At 42.4% G+C, this 8866-nt stretch overlaps 1 protein-coding gene across 1 annotated transcript in view; it reads left to right on the top strand.

Annotated features, from left to right (window-relative positions):
* The window catches only part of LOC139374232 (CDAN1 interacting nuclease 1), an 82125-nt gene that overhangs the window by 30262 nt on the left and 42997 nt on the right, over positions 1–8866 (top strand). The gene's annotated exons all lie outside the window — the stretch shown is intronic.

Genomic DNA, 8866 nt, shown 5'->3' with positions numbered 1-8866 from the left:
TGGTTCACTCTGTCTTAATTCCCTTCCAAAGGGAAGCTGTAGCAGCAGTGCTGCTGATGTTCAGCCCACACAGTCTTAATGAAAGACAGGCCACTGCTACTACCTGGGGCAGATGACTGACAATTAAGCACTCGGAAGACCACCCACCACTTAACTGCTGTTTAGATCAATGCTAGTTCATTTCATCAGTGTTATTTATAACCCCCCTGATCTACCCTCCTACTCCCCCCACCCTCCCTCTTTTTCTTCCTCCCTCCATCCCAATTGCGCTCCACTAAGGAAATGGAATTGAGGGGAAAGTGTGGCAGTAAAAGCAAACGGTTGCTGCATTGCGCTGACGGACACATGAGGCGAGAGTAGACAGTTTGAAAACCAGTCATGGTGCATCCTGGTTAGTCTGTTTCTTTCATGGCTTGACATTACTGGAGTCATGGAATGTGTATAGATATTGTAGATTTTTTTTTTTAACCGTTCATGTCTTTTTTGATATCTAATGTTATTCCTATTTAACCTTAATATTCATGAAATATTCAACCCCTTTAAACCTTTTGATAGTCTTGAAGACTTCAGGAAAATATACTATTATTACTAAAGTGTATATATACCAAATAAACAAATTAGAGGTCGACCGATTTATGATTTTTCAACGCCGATACCGATTATTGGAGGACCATAAAAGCCGATACCGATTAATCGACCGATTTTAAAAATAAAAATTAAAAAAAATTCAATGTTTTTATATATATATATTTTTTTTTAATAATGACAATTACAACAATACTGAATTAACACTTATTTTAACTTAATATAATACATCAATAAAATCAATTTAGCCTCAAGTAAATAATGAAACATGTTCAATTTGGTTTAAATAATGCAAAAACAAAGTGTTGTAGAAGAAAGGAAAAGTGCAATATGTGCCATGTAAGAAAGCTAACGTTTCAGTTCCTTGCTCAGAACATGAGAACATATAAAAGCTGGTGGTTCCTTTTAACATGAGTCTTCAATATTCCCAGGTAAGAAGTTTTAGGTTGTAGTTATTATAGGACTATTTCCCTCTATACCATTTGTATTTCATTAACCTTTAACTATTGGATGTTCTTATAGGCACTTTAGTATTTCCAGTGTAACAGTATAGCTTCCGCCCCTCTCCTCGCTCCTCCCTGGGCTCGAACCAGCAACACAACGACAATTAGCGCGCGCTAACTAGCTAGCCATTTCACTTTGGTTACACAAGCCTCATCTCGGGAGTTGATAGGCTTGAAGTCATAAACAGCGCAATGCTTGACGCACAACGAAGAGCTGCTGGCAAAACGCATGAAAGTGCTGTTTGAATGAATGTTTACGTGCCTGCTTCTGCCTACCACCGCTCAGTCAGATACTATGCAATGCAGGACACGCTAGATAATATCTAGTAATATAAGATACGTTTAATGCTAGCTAGCAATTTACCTTGGATTACTGCATTCGTGTAATTCCTTGTGGAGTGCAACGAGAGAGAGGCAGGTCGTTATTGCGTTGGACTAGTTAATGTTGCAAGATTGGATCCCCCGAGCTGACAATGTGAAAATCTATCGTTCTGCCTCTGAACAAGGCAGTTAACCCACTGTTCCTAGGCCGTCATTGAAAATAAGAATGTGTTCTTAACTGACTTGCCTAGTTAAAGATTAAATAAAGGTGTAAAATTATTATTTTCTTTAAATCAGCAAATCGGCGCCCAAAAATACCGATTTCCGATTGATATGAAAACTTGAAATCGGCCCTAATTAATCGGCAATTCCGATTTAATCGGTCGACCTCTAAAACAAATAGTCTATGAAAAGTTGCACAAATCATCACACCCATATACATGATAGAAAACTGTGTGATTATTTTGATTATCACAGTCAACAATACTCCTCCTTCGCCCATCCATACAGTTACCACATACCTTGTAAACCCACAATAACATGGTAACATTACAAAGAGCAACAGGATGGCGAACCAGGAGTTAATTTGCCACTGGGTGAAGAAAAAACATTTAGTTATTTTCCAAGTGTCAACTGGATGATTAAAACGGGCTGTTAAGTGAGCTCGGGGGACTTGCCTGTAAAAGGTTTATGAGTAATATTCACCGCCATATTCAAAGTGAGCCGTGAACACCAGGGTAATTGCTCTCTGTCCATCTCTGCTCCACCATGCGCAGCACATCAACCCAACCGGTCGGGCCTCTGTATATTTGTCTTGTTGCTTATTCTGAGGAGAAGAAAGGAGAGGACAGAATATTGTCTTTTGGTATTTCATAGTCCTTCACCCCCTGTGTAATGTTTGCCTTTGCTGGCTGACAGTCTAGGTCCCTGGACTGTTCTTGGTTGCAGCATAAATTCTCCCCTTCGTTGATGCAGTGGAAAACACGACCTGCTATGCAAAACGTTCAGGAGGACATACTTTAGCCTGCTTGTTTGGCAGGGTTCTTTTTCTAAAGTATCTCTACTTTTTTGTGTGGTTTGTTGGTATTTTTCAACCTTGAGACTTCACATCGTCACCATTTGATTCTGGGATCCTTTACCTCACCTAATTCATTCAGATGAGTGTTCTGTGTTCATTTCCTTCTAATTCCTCTCATTCACTGTCACTCTCTGTCTGTCTCTCTCTCTCTCTATCTCTCTCTGTCTCTCTGTCTCCCTCTCTGTCTCTCCTCTCTCTGTCTCTCTGTCTCTCTCTCTCTCTCTCTCTCTCTCTCTCTCTCCTCTGTCTCTGTCTCTCCTCTCTCTCTCTGTCTCTGTCTCTGTCTCTCTCTCTCCTCTCTCTCTCTCCTCTCTCTCTCTCTCTCTGTCTCTCTCTCTGTCTCTCTCTCTGTCTCTCTCTCTGTCTGTCACTCATACACATCCCACACACACAATGATTCCACATCATTTCAATAGACACATCCTGGAAAGTGTGTGCCAGTGGGTTGCTTTATGAGTGAATCACACGGTGTCAAAACACAGCGCCTTCGATTTAATCAAGAACGAGATTAAAGTGGATGTGTGTTATTTTCAACTTCTCCACAGCACAGCCATTTGTCAAAGTCAAGTCTGTGATTGCTTTGGACCCACCGTTATCCACTGCCTGTCAAAATAGTAGCCGGAGTAGTGTGTAGAGCAAGGCAGACCGAGGCCTTCTCTGTCTGAGACACAGCCCACACAGAACCCAAACACTGGAACTAGGTGAGATTAGCTTCTTAAAGGCTGTACGGTAGGGACGGGCATTTGAAATGATTTCTCTATTCAAATAGTATCATGACATATATATATATATATATATATATATATATATATATATATATATATATATATATATATATATATATATATATATATATATATATATTTTTGTTTTTGTTTTTTTCAGATATCCGCATAGTCCAAGTTCTGTCCTCACACAAGTGATGGGATATTGTACTATTTTAAATAAGAGTACCCATCCCTACAGTACAGTATAGATGCTGGGATCACACATGAAGGTGAAAGGAACCTTTGCTACGATGGATATGCATTTGATGTAAAAACAGACTTTCAATATTTATTTGCACACGTATGTGCTTGCATACTTATTAGTAAGGCTTCTGTAATGCAGCATGTAGCTTTGTGGTGACGACAAGCATCCACATTGTAAAGACTAAGACAAATCATTTGAAATATTTGAAAATGAATAATGTCTATATTCTCAATCTCTTGACAATAAAATGCCAGATGATGTATAGACTGTACAAAATAGATACATTCATGAATACAAATATAGCCAGTCTTCAAACATGACATAGTCAGGCTGTGTCATCCATGCAGCTTTCCCATGCAGAGAGCTGGTTCTCTGCTGCTAGCCAGCCTGTGTGAGTGTGACTTAGAAATTGACACAGCCTCTCTCTATCGCCTCCCCTCTCAGTGGTGACCTGCCTGGCCTTTGGCAATGAAGCGCTGCACACACAGGCTCCACGGTCAAATCTGGAACCTCCCTGTGTGTATATTAGACTTATGTAATGTGTTTCCATTATGAAACAATGCTAGGATAATTGTATTTGCTGGCAATTAGCTAACAGGTTTGTTCAGTGCTATTGGCAGGCGTATCAATCATTTGCCCCCCCCCCCGCCGGACACACTGTGTGGTGTGTGTGTCGCAGGAGAGCGAGCAGTCTGCAAAGATCAATAGACTTCTCCTATATAAGGGATCTACCCCCAACTGGGTGAGCGACTCCTTGGACTAGCGCCATCCTTTTCTTATTCTCCTCTTTCCTTTGCATTTAAGAGACACAGAAATTGGGCCTTTGGGACTGTGGAATATATGTACAATCACTACAGCCAGATCAATACAGACTTTTAAATTGTTTTCTGTCTTTTTCCTTGTTTTGTTTTGCTGGTGGTTTGTCTCCCCTCTCTCCTCCTCTTCCTGCTAAAAGATTAAAGGGAGCATCACTCAGGCAGGACGATAGCGCGGCTATTTGGTGGCGCATGTAAATAAATCAATAGATTCAAAGCAGTTTCGTCACGTATTGAATATGATATCAACATCCATAATGTTCCTCGTCTCATGAAGACAGACTGGCTAGAGGGGAGGGGCAGGTAGTACTGAGGAAAACTCTCCTTTACTGCTAGAGAGACAACGGCACTATACAGAGAGGACAGTATTGCCATTCTAGGTCCACGTAATTTACAATTGTTCTCAAGAATTTTCTTCAGAATATCGGGATGCTTTGTGTATTTAGGTAGAATACATAAACCTACATCCATGCACTCTAATCCATAATATGATGAAGACTAGACAGTGTTTGAAGTTAAATGTTGATTGGTCACTGTTTTTTCTTTTTTGTCTTTAGCTAGGCAAGTCAATTCTTATTTTCAATGACTGCCTACCGGGGAACAGTGGGATTTTTACCTTGTCAGCTCGGGGATTCGAACCAGCAACCTTTTTGGTACCGTCCCAACGCTCTAACCACTAGGCTACCTGCCGCCTCTTAGTTGACCTCATGACTTAAATGTATTGAGGCTTGCCAATGTATAATGATGATGATGATGATGATACTCATAGCAGTCACTAACTAGGAGATTAGAGAGGGAGACTGAGGGATCTCACCCCCCCCCCATCTTGTCATCCCTTCTCTCCCTCCATCCCTCTCTCCATTCTCCCCACTGACGTGAGTTGAAGTGCCTCTAGATTTAGATACACTTTTTTGAGGAGGCAATTTTGCTAGCTATTTGACCTTTTCCTTTTTCCCAAGGCCTTCCAGCAGATTAAATTCCTGCTCCATGTTTTCTAACTATGCAATTGGACCGCTGCAAGATTTATTGTCATGTTCGCTCACCAGAGAACCATGTACCAGAGAACCATGTAGGCAAGGTTATGTCGCCTACATTAGATGTTAACATTTCTGGAAAATGTCCATGGTTTTCAACATATTTCATGTTTCATTGATTTAATTTGTTGATCACAAAATGGATGTAGCTTTAGACCCCCTGTTTATGACTTTTATGGTTTCTCCCCTATTTGTCACGAAGGGCTTCTCTCTCCCTCCTGTTTGCACAAGATATGACCAAGATTGGTGCTGGAGCAAGACTCGCACATTCATACATCCGTTTTGTTTTGAATAATGAGAGCCAGGGCACTTCATTAGCAAGGAGGAAGCAAGAAAAAGAGTCGGAGGAGGAGGGGGTTGTGGGCAAGGTAAGCAGGCGTGTGGCACCTCACTTGACAAGTATGCTAATTACTCCTTTTTATCAGAGGAACTGAAGTCAGCCCCTGCTGCAGTCTTATGGCCTGACCCAGGAAGAGCTCTGTATGGTAGAGCCACCCCAGCCCAACCATACGCACACTTTCATTTCAGTGCTATCAGGGAAAATCAGGTGGAAGTAGATCAGTTCTGCCCCAGCAACCCCTTCTGGTGCTCTGCTCCTCCTGCGCTGTCGATACCACCCAGCACCATAATACACATAGCAGGAGGAACAACACACTTTTTCTCTCTCTCTCCTTCTCTCGTCTTCTTTTTATAAAAGCGGGAGGATACATTTTAAAAGGAGTAAATTGGAAAATCAAATGAGGGCTTTAGGTAGCCGTGGAGATTTGCCGAGCTGTCCGCCAGTGTCTGGGGCTCATCTATCATGTCCCACAAGTAGTCAATTCCTCCAGTATCTGTAAATGTTTTCAGATATTAGCCAATTTATATGCTCCGAGATTCATCATGGAAAATCAGCTTTAACAGCGCACATTATCAGGAGCCGTCTCTTTCCTGCTCCGTGACGTTTGATGAACGAGTGTCCTTCCGCAGCTCAATGGCTTGTGCATGGGAACGATGAGGGGGTGGTTGGGTTCGGGTGGGGGGATATGCAGGGCTTGGTCCCCTATGAGGACACAAAAAAAAAGGACTCTGTTTTTTAATTAATAAACAAACTTGCTGAGGAGCTCATCAGTGTCGAGGGCAATAACGACCGCCATCCATTATTGTTTATAACGGTCCTCCCTCAACAAATGTTGCCTTCTAATGAGCTTTTTTTTCTTCTTTTTCTTTCGCATAATGACTTTTTCACCCTACTGGAACAAGGGGGGGAGATGATACAAATGAAATGAGTAAGGGAAGAGAAATCAAGCAGGGTTACTAGTTACGTTCTTGTGGTTACAGCTACCTTGTAGCATTGAGCTTTTTGTTTTGTGCGTTGGAAGCTCGACTAAACGGGATGTTGTGGTGTGTTTCTTTTACGCTAGCTGTTTTCTTTAGCAAATCCCAATGGGAGGTGAAGTGTTTCTTTCTAATGTTCTCCTCCCCACTCCTGCGCCTTAGATGTTGATGATATGATACCTCAGTCAGAATTGATGCCAACATGGGACAATTACAATACATTCGGTGTATATTTACAAGGTGTAAAGTCATGCTGCAGGCTTTGTTCTCTGCATGTGTGGCTGGAACATTTTGTGTGTTTGTGATGATCTAGTGTATGTATTTATGTGTGCGTGTCTGTGCGTCTCTCTCTTTGTGTATGTGTCTCTTTCTGTGTGTGTGTGGTGGTGCAGCTCACGGCGCCGTGGTATGTAGTGCTGTGCGAGGCGGGGGTGTCTTTGAATAAATGTATGCTGATATTCGACAGAGGCTGCAGCGATGCGAGGGAGACGGGGATGCTGGGCTGGGCCCTGTTGTTATTTACTGCCGTGTTTGCGCACGGCGCATGGCGGGCGATTCCCGGCCTGCAAATGGCATTAAGGCCGGCCTGTGATGAATGAGCATTAGGGTAAAGTCATTTTAAAGGCAGCCTGATTTATTAGCGGCCTGGTCTTCCATTTTCATCAGGTCATTGCTTGGCTTGAAACTCCACAATGTCAGCTCCAAGGTCGCCCTCTTTATGGCTATTTATAACCCTATCTCTCAACAACAACAAAAAAGACCACGAAAAGAAACAAACACTTATCATGGCTACTCGAAAAAATAGCGAATGAATAACAAGATGGGAGGGAAAGGGAGCATGTTAGCGTATTGCTAAACTGTATACGTGTTAGTGTCGTATTACTGTATGTGAGAGACTAGAATGTGGTGATGGTCAACCTCCTATTATGAGTGCTAGTAAGAAGAGCTTTAGTGGTGGCCGTTTGCCTTCGGGAACGTTTATTACACATGACTGTTTCGCAGAAGCAGCGTCAAATCTATAAAACTACCATTAGGAGGGGAGGGGGGGGGGATCAATCAAAATGCCATTAAAGTGGGATAAGTTGCCAATATTGCTGATGTGGTTGTGGGTGCTTTGATTTTCCTTCAGATTATTAGGCACAGTCGAGTAGTGACTTTGTTAAGAGAAACGAGTGTTGCTGGCGAGTAATATGTCTCTCGGCTTCATCAAGTTTGCTGCCTCATATTTCCCACTGTATTGATTATCCATTATCATTTGTCATGAGGTGTCCTAACTCGAGGGGAAAATATAACCCTCTTTCTTCATTGCCGGCACTGTCTGCGCGGGAGCATGGTATGGATCTGCGTGTGAAGGTACCAATCTCTGAGAAAAATGAGCAGAGACATAAAGCACAGCCCTGAGAGAGAGAGAGAGAGAGAGAGCGGGAGGGAAAGAGAGAGGGGAGTGCTGACTGGGCTTTGTTCTCCCTCCACTCGTTTCTCTCTCAGCACTGGGAAGAGCAGACGAGGGATCATATTTGTTCTTCCTCTGCCGGGGGTGTGATAGTACACAAGAAGACTAGCATCTATGAAGGAAGGAAAAGAGAGAGGGGAGGAGGGAGGTTCTGAGCGTTTTATGTGTTCTAGCAAAGATCTCGTCATAATGAAGGTTCTGGTTTAATAGAGGCTTATATAGGAAGTCGGGTCTTATAAAACCACAGTCCTTTTAAGTCGATTTTATTTCACTGGACGCTGTTCACTCCTCTTCCTCCCCTTTTTTATAAACCCTTCAAATTAGACTTCCTGTCTTCAGCCCTATCTACCTATATACCTACACATCTCCGGTAGAGATTCCCTAGCTAGCTGTGTTTTTGGACAGGATCCATTCACGTCTGAAATATGATTAGAAACATTCCCGAGATTGTCAGTAATGCAGTGAGTCTGTCACGATCGTGTGTATATATCATTAGAATGGCGCGCCTCAACCATTTCGTCACACAATGATACAACCCATTTAATCCCGATCTTTTAAAAAATGATTTAAGGAATTTTTGCTGTTGCAGTAATAGGGAATCAATCCGACGGCTTGCAGCTCACTGATTTATAATGTTAGTAGAGCTTGAATGGGGATGAGAGAGGCAAAATAGTCATCATTCATAACGTAGATAAACTACATGGGGCTCCTGTGCTCTCGAGTGAAACTTTTATCTATGGAAAATCTCAGTAGGCTCCAAGCAGCCAGGCAGGTCGATGGACTAGGCT

Source organism: Oncorhynchus clarkii, chromosome 19, assembly GCF_045791955.1.
Source record: "Oncorhynchus clarkii lewisi isolate Uvic-CL-2024 chromosome 19, UVic_Ocla_1.0, whole genome shotgun sequence".
In the NCBI taxonomy this organism is placed as follows: domain Eukaryota; kingdom Metazoa; phylum Chordata; class Actinopteri; order Salmoniformes; family Salmonidae; genus Oncorhynchus; species Oncorhynchus clarkii.
The sequence above is the reverse complement of the archived record's forward strand: the minus strand, read 5'-3'. Positions and strand labels throughout refer to the sequence as shown.